Raw genomic sequence first — 12,021 nt, forward strand, 5'->3', positions numbered from 1 at the left:
GAGATAGCAGGTATAACAGAGGTCAGGAGTAAGAAATGCTTAAAGCACAGAGATTAATTGAAGATTTCTATATGGATGGTACTCTTGCCCAGAAGGCTCAAAAGCCAGTATTTAACACAAGAATAAAAAGGGGAGAAAAAAAGAGAGTTCTTCTCTAAAGAAATAGAATAAATTTTTTAGGGGGAACTAGAAAAGCTGAAGTGGGTATTGAAACCACTATATATATTATGAAAGGCCCCCCCAAAAAAGCTGTCATCACACTTTCTCTTTACCTTAAAACAAAGCCTGCTAATCAATAAGTCTCACCCATGTACACAGAGCAAGCAGTCAGCCTTAATCTTAAATGCAGTCAGGCAACAAAGAAAGGCCAAACATTTGAGAACATTATACAGGATGACAGAGAACTATCAAGAAAAACAATTAGCAAAGTTGTCCTTAGAGGGAAAAGATGATTAAGAGACAAAATAATTAAAAGAGGACAAACAATGCTCTGCCGGTGTAATTCAGTTGGTTGAGTGTTGTCCCATGCACCAAACAGACATGCCCTGGTTGCAGCCTCAATCCCCAGTAGGTGGCGTGCAGGAGACAGCCAATGGATGTTTACATCTCACATCAATGTTTTTATCTTTCTCTCCCTCTCCTTTTTTCTCTCCATAAAAATCAATAAATATATGTTTTAAATAAAGAGGATAAACAAAAATATATTAACACATTTTGAAAGATTTGAGAAGATTTTGAATGTATAAATCAGAAACAAATTACTATGAAAAATTACAATAGAACAAGAAAGGTCATTTGGAAATTAAAAATACAATCACAAAACTAAAAATCTAATAAAATAATTTAAAAATCAAATTTAGAGAATCTTGAAAAAATGTTAATAGAAATACAAGAAAGGATAACTCCAAGTGCTGACAAGAATGTGGAGCTGTTCAAACTTTCATACATTGCATGTAGGAGTTGTTAACTGATACAACCACTTTGGAAAACTTTGTGGTAGTATTTACTAAAGCTAAAGCTCAACATGTGCCTACCCTATGAACCAGCAATTCTATTCCAGTGCATATACCCAACAGACATGTGTATTTATAATCACCAAAAGACATGTACAAGAATATTCATAGTAGCATTATTTGTGGTAGCCCCAAATTGGAAGCCATGCAAATGCCCTCAACAATATCCAGTAATTTGAATACACATACTGTGGTATACTCACAAAATGCAATGCAATACCACAGTGAGAAAGAACTACTGATACATGCAACAATATAGTAGAATTCTAAAAATATGTTGATTGAAAGAAGCCAGACAAAAGACAATACATAGTGTGCAATTAGCCCTTTATAAAGTTGTAGAATAGCATAACTGATCTATGGTGATAAAGTTACCTTTTGGGAAAGGTTTTCATGGGTGCTGAAAATATTCTAATATTATATCTGATTAGTAGTAACACAAATGAGTACATATGGAAAAAATTAAGATCTACACCTACAATTTGTACACTTTTCTGTATGTAAGTTATGCCTCAGTAAAACAGGTAAAATAAAATGTAGTATATATGAAACAAAATATAAGAGTCAAATAGTAAGACGAACATCTTACTAAGTTATAGAAATGAGGAAAAAAAGTAGAGGGTAGAAAATTATTAAAGATATATTGGGCATTCCAAAATGGCGGCAGAGTGGATGGAAACTATACAGACCATCTCCCAAGACCAAACTGGAATTACAACTAAAATAAAGACAAATCAATCATTGGGAAAAAGCAACAGAAAAGCAGCTTGCAGGGACCATATAACCAGGGACACCAATAGAATCTGGTAGGATTGCGAAGGTGTGAGAGAGGGGCTGGGAGCCCATGGACAGCACCAGCTTAGCTGTGAGCAGCGCCCTTGGGGTTAAACTCCCAAGCCTGCTCCACAGTGCAGAGCCAGGACAGAGCTCTGAAATAGCCACAACCACTCAACTTGGATTCGAGCAAAGGGAGGGAGGACTTGATTGGAACTCTGTGGGGACACTCGGGATTTGGAGGGCACTCAGGGCTTTTGCTGAGTTGCAATCACCAAGGAGAGTGGCCATCTTACTCTTTCCCAGGGCTCTGGGGAGAGGCTTCAGCCCTTCCCTAGGAGATGTAACCCCACCCTGTGGGCCACTGAAATGCAAATTGAGGTTCATTAACAACCAGCATCTGCCCCACCCTCAGGAAATCCCCTTAATCTGAACACCAGAGGGAGTTTTTCATTCAACTGAGAAACCAAGGCTCTTCAAGTAACCACTTCTATTAGCCTCCAAGCAAAAAGCTAGAGAATAAGTGGACCTTACCTGGGCTTGCAACTCTACCCAGGAAAGTAAGACTTGACAGGGGTGTTTAACATGGGTCCTATCTTGCACATCCAAACCCAGTAGAGACAGCAACAAACAGCAGAATACCACCATCCGCAGGGAAAATTTGGCAGGCACCAAAACCCACTGACATAGCCAAAATGGTGAAACAAAGATACAAATCCCAAATGAAAGAACAAGAGATCTCCACCGAAGATGAGATAAACTAAATACAGTTAACCAAGTTAACAGAGCTAGAATTCAGAGCCAAGATATTGAGGAAGCTCATCAGCATGTGTAAGGACATGAGCACAATGAGTAAAGACATAGAAACATTGAAAATCAATCAACTGGAAATTTAAAACAACCAAGAAGAAATGATGAAACACAGCAAAAATAAAGAACACATTGGAAAGACAAACCAGCAAAGTAGAGGAAGCTGAGGACTGGATCAGTGAATTAGAAGATAAGGCAGAAAAAAATCAACCAATCAGAAAACAAAAAGGAAAAAAAACGATTAAGAAACAGGAAGACAACTTAAGAGAACTGTGGGACAACTGGAAACGTAATAATTTTGCATCATAGGAGTCCCCGAAGAAGAAAAAAATGAGCAAGGGTTAGATAATATATTTGAAGAAATAGTGACAGAAAACTTCCCTAATTTGGTGAAGGAAGAAGCACAGAGAGCCCCAAGTAAGAAGAACCCAAACAGGCCCACACCAAGACACATAGTAAATAAAATGCCAAAAATTAAAGACAGAGAGAGAATCCTAAAGGCAGCAAGAGATAAGCAACAGGTTACCTACAAAGGAAACCCCATAAGGCTCTCAGCTGACTTCCCACAAGAAACACTACAGGCCAGAAGGAAATGGCATGAAGTAATGAAGCTTATAAAACAAGAATCTGAATCCAAGACTACTCTATCGAGCAAGGCTATCATTCAAAATAGAAGGTCAAATAAAGAACTTCCCAGACAAAATAAAAAGGCAAAGGGAATACATTAGCACCAAACTAGCACTGCAAGAAGTGTTAAAAGGAATGCTGTAATTAGTAGAAGAAATAGGAAGAAAAATATAATCACATTAAACAAAAAATGGCAATAAATAAGTACATATCAATATCCACCTTAAATGTAAATGGCTTGAATGCTCCAATAAAAAGACACAGAGTAGCCGATTGGATAAGTAAGCATGACTCATCTATTTGTTGTTTACAAGAGACAAAAGATGCACATAGATTGAAAGTGAAGGGATGGAAAAAAATCTTCCAAGCAAACAAAAAGGAAAAAAAAAAAAGAAGAAGCTGGGATAGCAATACTCATATCTGATAAAATATATTTCAAAATGAAGACCATAACTAGAGACAAAGAAGGCCAATACATATTATTAAAATAATCTATCAAAAAGGAAGAAATAACCTTGGTAAACATATAAGCACCCGATATACAATCACCAAAATATATTAAAAATCTTCTGGAGGACTTCAAAGGAGAAATCGACAGCAATACGATCATGGCAGGAGACTTCAACACCCCACTGACATCACTGAATAGATCCTCTACACAAAAAATTAGCAAGAAAATAGAAACTCTAAATGAAGCACTAGACCAAATGGATTTAATAGATATCGACAGAGAATTACACTCCAAAACTACAGAATTCACATTCTTCTCAAGTGCACATGGAACATTCTCAAAGACCAGGTGTTAGGACACATAGCAAGTCTCTACAAGTTCAAGAAGATTGAAATCATATCAAGAATGTTCTCAGGTCACAGTGGCATGAAACTAGAAATCAATTGGAACACATGGAGGCTAAATAGCATGTTATTAAACAATGAATGGGTTACTGAGGAGATCAAAGAAGAGATTAAAAACTTCCTGGAAAACAATGAGAATGGACACATAACAACACAAAATCTATGGGATGCAGCAAAAGCAGTTCTGAGAGGGAAGTACATAGCAGTACAGGCCTACCTCAAGAAACAAGAAAAATCTATAACAGACTATCTAACTTCACAACTTAAAGAACTAGAAAGAAAGAAAAAAAGAAAAGAAAAGAAAAGAAAACCTCAGAGCAAGTAGAAGTAAGGAAATAGTAAAGATCAAAGCAGAAATAAATGACATAGAGACCAAGACAATTCAAAGGGTCAATGAAACAAACCTGGTTTTTCGAAAAGATAAAAAAGATTGATGGACCTTCAGCTACACTCACCAAGAAACCAAGAGAACCCAAATACACAAAATCAGAAATGAAAAGGAGAAGTAACAACCGACACCACAGGAATACAAAGGATCATTAACAAATATTATGAACAATTATATGGCAAAAAATTCAACAATCTAAGTGAAATGGACTAATTTCTAGAAACACATAGTCTTCCAAAACTGGACCAGGAAGAGATAGAAAATGTGAACAGACCAATAACAACTAAGGAAATTGAAAAGGTAATCAAGACTCTCCCAGCAAACAAAATCCCAGGCCTGGATGGCTTCATGGGGGAGTTTTCCAAACAAACAAAAAATAACTAACACCCATTCTCCTCAAACAATTTCAAAAAATTCAAGAAGAAAGAAGACATCCAAACTAATTTTATGAGGCCAGCTAAATTCTAATTCCAAAACCAGATAAATATGCTACAAAGAAAGAAAACTATAGGCTAATATCCCTGGTGAACATAGATGCCAAAATCCTGAACAAAATACCAGGAAATTGGATCCAGCAGTACATCAAAAAATTACTTACCATGTCCAAGTGGCATTCATCCCAGGAATTCAAGGTTGGTAAACAACCGCAGATCAAAAAATGTGATAAACCACATAAACTAAATGAAAAATAAAAACCACATGATCATATCAATAGATATTGAAAAAGCATTTGACAAAATCTAGCATCCATTTCTGATAAAAATGCTCAGCAATGTGGAAATAGAGGGATCATATCTGGACAAAATAAAGTCCATATATGAAAGACCTACAGCCAACATCATACTCAATGGGCAAAAATAAAAGCATTTCCTTAAGAACAGGAGCAAGACAGGGATGCACACTTTCACCACTCTTATTTAACATATTACTAGAAGTCTTAGCCACAGCAATCAGACATGAAGAAAAAATAAAAGGGATTCAAATTGGACAGGAGGAAGTGAACCTGTCATTATTTGCAGATAACATAATATTATACGTAGAAAACCCTAAAGATTCCATCAAAAATTTATTAGACCTAATAAATGAATTTGGAAAAGTAGCAGGATACAAAATTAAAGTCAAGAAATCAAGAGCATTCTTATACACCAACGATGAAGTCACAGAAAGAGAAACTAAAAAAACAATCCCATTTATGATTGCAGCAAAAAAAATTAAGATCCCTAGGAATAAACTTAACCAAAGAAATAAAGGAACTATTTGCAGAAAACTACAAGGCATTGAAAAAAGAAATAGATGAAGATATAAAAAAGTGGAAGCACATACCTTGTTCCCGGATTGAAAGAATTAACATTATTAAAATGTCCATATTCCCCAAAGCAATCTATAGATTCAATGCAATCCCCATCAAAATGCCAATGACATATTTCACAGAACTAGAACAAATACTTCAAAAGTTTATATGAAACCAAAAAGACCCCAAATAACAACAGCACTCTTGAAAAAGAAGGACAAAGTAGGTAGAATCACAATACCGGGTATCAGGTTATACTACAAAGCTACTGTAATCAAAACAGCCTGGTACTGGCACAAGAACAGGCATATAGACAAGTGGAACAAAACAGAGATCCCAGAAATGGACCCAAGACATTATGCTCAATTAATATTTGACAAAGGAGGCAAGAGCATACAATGGAGTAAAGACAGCTACATGCAAAAAAATGAAACTAGACCATCAAATTACACCATACACAAGAATAAACTCACAATGAATAAAAGACTTAAATGTGACCCTTGAATCCATAAAAATCCTAGAAGAACATGTAGGCAACAAAATTTCAGAAATCATACGCAGCAGAATTTCTACTAATACATCACCTAAGGCAACAGAAACAAAGGAGAAAATGAACACATGGACTACATCAAACTCAAAAACTTCTGCACAGCAAAAGAAAGAACCACCAAAATGAAAAGGCAACCCACTGTATGGGAGAGCATAATTACCAATGATATATCAGATAAGGGGTTAATTTCCAAAATATATGGAGTGATCATACAACTCAACGAAGGGAAGACAAAGAACCCAAATAAAATATGGGCAGAGGAGCTAAATAGACATCTCTCCAAACAGGACATACAAATGGCCAGGAGACATTTGAAGAAATGCTCAACATCACTAATCATCAAAGAGATGCAAATTAAAATGACAATGAGGTATCACCTCTCACCTGTCAGAATGGCCGCCATCAACAAATCATCAAACAAATGTTGGTAAGGATGTGGAGAAAAGGGGACTCAAGTACACTGCTGGTGGGAATGCAGACTGGTGCAGCCACTATGGAAAACAATATGGTGTTACCTCAAAAAATTAAAAATTGAACTGCCATTTGACCCAGTGATCCCACTTCTAGGAATATACCCCAAGAAGCCTGAAACACCAATCGGAGAGAATATATGTATCCCCATGTTCATAGCAGCACTATTTACAATAGCTAAGATCTGGATACAACCCAAATATCCATCAGTAGATGAATGGATACAAAAGAAGTGGTTTGTATACACAATGGAGTACTATGCAGCTGTAAGAAAGAAAGATCTCTTATCCTTTGAGACTACATGGAGGGACCTGGAAAGTATTATCCTAAGCGAAACAAGCCAATCAGAGAAAGATGAGTATCATATGATCTCACTTATTTATGGAATATAATGAACATAACAGTCAGAGGAATTGGGTATTCCCAGAGATGTGGAAGTGGGGTACAGACTGTCAATTCCCAGGAGAGGGGGTGGAGTGAGAGAGATAAACCACAGAACATACATGCATGTACGCATAACCGATGGACATGGACAACAAAGCCGGGTATAGGGTGTGGGGGATTGGTAGGAAGGTGTCAATGGGAAAAAAAGGAGAAACATCTGTGACAAAAATAATTTAATAAAAAATTATGAGAAATAAATAAATAAAAAATAAAATTAAAAAAAGATATATTTGAAAAATAACGGCATATCTAAATAAAAAACCTAGTTCTGTCTGAAAACGTTTATTAGGTGTGTTGCACAATTTCTTAAAACATACCCAAACTTATGCAGCATTTTGTTAAAATTCAGAACATCAAAGGTAAGAAATAATTCTAAATGCTTTCAAAAATTAGGAAAATTACATAAAATTTCAGAATAAAGTTTTATAAATAGCCAAGATATAAAACAAAGATGAGAGTACAATAAAGACTCTTTCAGACATGCAAGAATTCAAAAATATATCTCCTATTGAATCCTTTCTTAGGAGGTTACTTGAGTATGTACACTAGCAACCCAAAGAATCGTGGAAGTAAGTATACCATCATTACTACCACCCCCAATAAAAAAGTATATGTTAAAAAATGTATGTCTTATATATGATATATGTTATCATATATATTATATACAGCCATGCATCACATAATAATGTGTGGGTCAACAATGAACTGCATATATAACTATGGTCTCTTAAGATTATAATGGAGCTTAACTTCCTGTAAGAAATGAAGATATGTGGTTCAGGAAGAATTGTTTTTCTCTCACAGGAGTATTACCTTTGGGGTTGGGCAATAGATTCTCTCTCACCCACACCTCACTTTTGAGTGCACAGATTATCCTCCAATCAGCCAGCCACTGATGTGATTGAGCACAGAGAAGTCTGTCCCCCTAGTGTGACATACTCAGAAGGCACTACAGCCCTTCCAGATCTATCTTGATAGTCTTCAGAATACATTGTTGTAAATGATTTGTTGATGACCTAAGACTTTGTGTAAGGACACAGGTCCACTGGAGCTACCTTAGCAAGTATTAAGTGATACTGCTACTTCAGTAAAATTTCTGTGGAAAGGTGGATCCAGCCTGTCCTTGTACTTTGGGAATAATTTCAGATTGATTATATAAAGCATTGGTAAGTTATATTTCTTACATCAACCCAATCCCAAAAAGAGCCCTTTTAGCCAGAGAGTCAATGGGACCAAACTCAAATTTCCATAGTCAAATTGTCAAATCCTCAATTCTATAACTTCTCCATGTTAAGCAACTGCTTTTCAAAATGAACACCACAAAGTTCCTTAATCTGACCACTGCTCCAACATGCAATAGCCAAAACCAAGTTGCTCTGACAATCCCCTATGTTCCTTTATCTCTCCATCTCCATGTTCCTATTATCTCCATAATTTCATATTCCAACTGATCCTCAAGCTGCCTTTCACTCTCTCTTGACAATTATTATTACAGTGATCTGCACCTTACCCACCCAGTTTCTCCTCAACATTTCCAATTAATCCAGCCTGTATCCCTGTAAATGGAGTAGCATTGCCAGCTTTGATATTCTATTTCTGACCCTGTCATAAAGTAGCAGGGGGAGGGCTTGTGGAACAGTGTTTACAAAGTCTGCACTAGTGCACAGCAATGTCCTAGGCCTTCACTTTCATTCACCACTCACCACTGACTCGCCCAAAGCAACTGCCAGTCCTGCAAGCTCCATTCATGGTAAAGTCCCTCTAGAAGTATACCAGTTTTAATCTTTTTTTTTTTTACTTTTTTTTTAACTGCACCTTTTCTATGTTTAGATACATAAATACTAACCGCAGTATTACAATGTCTATAGTAACATGCAGTACAGACTTGTACACTAGGAACAACAGACTATATTATATAGCCTAGGTGTGTAACTGGGTATACCCACCTAGGTTTGTGTAAGTGCATGCCATGACGTTCACACAATGACAAAATCGCTTAATGATTCATTTCTCAGAACGTATCCCTGCCATTAAAGGACACATCATTGTGTGTTATCATATATATCCAGTGATATATATGGATATATACAAAATTATCCACCATGACAACTATGCAACAGGCCTAGAGATTAACCAGTTATTTTTTGTTTGTTTGTTTTGTTAATCTCCAGGAAATAAGAGGATTTCATTTAACAGACAGTATAACTGAGATACTAGAAGAACTCAAGTATATTCCAAAATCATAGAGTGCCTGAAACAAAACAACAAGGTCTGTAAACATATCTGTACAAATATTAAGCAAACAGTTCAAATTTGAACAGAAGTCAGTGACTTTCAATAAGAATGGGAAGAAGTCTTAAGACATAAATCAAATAAAAACTAAAAGATACTAGGGCTATGGCTATAAGAGGATTACATTTCAAAATCAGAGACTCCTAAAACATGCAACACCCCAGAATTATGTGGGTAGACCCATGCTTTGTGGGACTCTGCTAGGGGACCATGCAAAGCTTGGGATTTCATTAAACAAGACAGTGAGCAGATTGTCAGAGACATAAATGACTAGCATACACATGCTTGCCAAGTACCCTTACTAATTTTCATCCCATTTCAACCAATGAAAAGTATGCTTAGTACCAAATGAGATTTCACATCCTAGTGCAGTATAGCAGGACATGGGGTATCCAGCCATCTAGGCTGCCTAAGTCCTGCCTCTCCTAGAAACAGCATCTCTGCTGGCTGAGGGCTAGAGGAAGGACACACATAGAGAAACCCTGGCCCTCTGTAAAAGTTCTAACAAATGTTGGCTCTTGTTGGTGTTAGTTTCACATGTGCACAATGCCCCACCCCAAATTTTTGTGGCCAGGTGAGTTTCAGAATTCAGAAAGGTGACAAGGGGCAAAGACTATAGTATATCAGTAACACCCTTGCAAGGTCTAGCAAGCACATTACATCTCTACAGTGAAACATATGACTATTAACACTATGTGTTAAAAAAAAATTCAGGCTGACATTGACTCCCACATAGATAAAGAAAAATGCTTAAGCTTTATTTATTCCTAGCACTGACAGAGCCCTCAATTCTCAAACCCTTTCAGTTTGAGTTGGTTTACGCTACCTCTCTATTAGCCTCAGGAGTCACTATACACCTTTGGTCACAATAGTAACTAAGTCCCCAGCCAGGCCACACCCTATAGGACCTTTGGGACTGGGGTTCAATGATGTCAGTGCTCTTCCTCCTTTCCAAGCTGGAGATTTTTCACTGTCTTCCTATTTCCCATTTGCAAGGTTCAAGACATAAGGTAGTACTCCAAGTTTTCCTATCTTTCAAAGCCTTCTGCAGAAAACAGAGATGCCTGTCAACCATTATTAGCAGTACAGTGCTTTGTGGTCTAGAGATTGCTCTCACATGAACCATCTGGTGTCATACCCATGAGACAGACTGAAAAATATTACTACTCCACAGGGGGAGATTTTTACATTGTGCCCATCTTTCAAATGAGAAAATTAGGGCTCAGAGAAGTAAAGTGAATTGGTTAGATTCACACTCCAGTAATGGAGATTCCAGGGACCAGTACCAGATTTGTAACCACAGAATATATCTTCTGGTTCTTCCCATGCTCCCTCTTGGGAGAACAGGAGCCTGACCAAACTACTCTGGGTAGCAAGGGACACACTCAGGCATACACACAGACCATTCATTCAAGAGGCAATGGATAAGATTCACAGCATTTTAAAAACTGTAAAGAAGTTATGTGAACAATTACACAGTAGAATTGAATTCATGCTTCAAGAAAGGGAGCATAGCGAAAACTTGCTACAGCCATGAAACTTCTCTTGCCTTGGCCGGTTTGGCTCACCGGTAGGAGCATCGGCCTGCAGACCAGAGAGTCTCAGGTTCACTTCTCGCTAGGGGCATATATAAAAGAAAGGAAGAAAGGAAGAAAGGAAGGAAGAAAGGAAGAAAGGAAGAAAGGAAGAAAGAAAGAAAGAAAGAAAGAAAGAAAGAAAGAAAGAAAGAAAGAAAGAAAGAAAGAAAGAAACTTCTCAGTTCCCTGAACATATCTGGCCCTTTCAGGAAGCGCTTCTCCCATTTCCCAACTAAGGAGACCCTTTATACCTTCAAGACCCTGGTCAAAAGGCCCTCTTCTCTAAATCCTTCCACAGCCTCTTGTCCCGAGTCAGTGGTTCCTTCCTCTTCGTGTTCACCAAACCTCATTCTGCCTTGTTTCACACTCTGCAGTTTACAGGTCTGCCTGGAAGGTGCGCCCTCATGGCCCTGAGTAACGTAGAGGGAAGTGTGTACATGTGCACCTGTCTCATCAAGGAGTCTCTTACTGGGTGGGTATCTTCTGACTTTAATCCGCTTTGTCTTACGTTGTGTACCCATACATACTCTCTCCCTTCCGACGCATTTATAGGTATGCTGACAGATGCCTGGTTAGCAAGTTCCCCGGGAAAACATCCAGTTCCTGACCCAGCAGTTGCCTGATGCACAACAGGCCGGCCACAGAGTGGAGCAGCCTCTGCCCATGCAAAGGCAGCTGCTACATCGTGCGTGCTACTTAGCATACACCCATTCCTGGGGCACCAATTCCTGGTCTTGGTTCACCCATTCCATCAACATGGATGGCGAGGACTCAGACATTATGAGGGCCTGACACACGGGCCTAATGTGGGCCTGTGATGATGACCCTCGCTCTGCAGGTCCCTGAGGGGCTGGTAGAGGCTGCCAGGGTGAAAGGACACCCTGCCCCACTCAACTTCCTCCCTGTTCCCTTAGTGGGTGTTAGGCTTT

The sequence above is a fragment of the Molossus molossus genome, unplaced genomic scaffold (genome assembly GCF_014108415.1).
Source record: "Molossus molossus isolate mMolMol1 unplaced genomic scaffold, mMolMol1.p scaffold_m16_p_2, whole genome shotgun sequence".
NCBI classification, from domain to species: domain Eukaryota; kingdom Metazoa; phylum Chordata; class Mammalia; order Chiroptera; family Molossidae; genus Molossus; species Molossus molossus.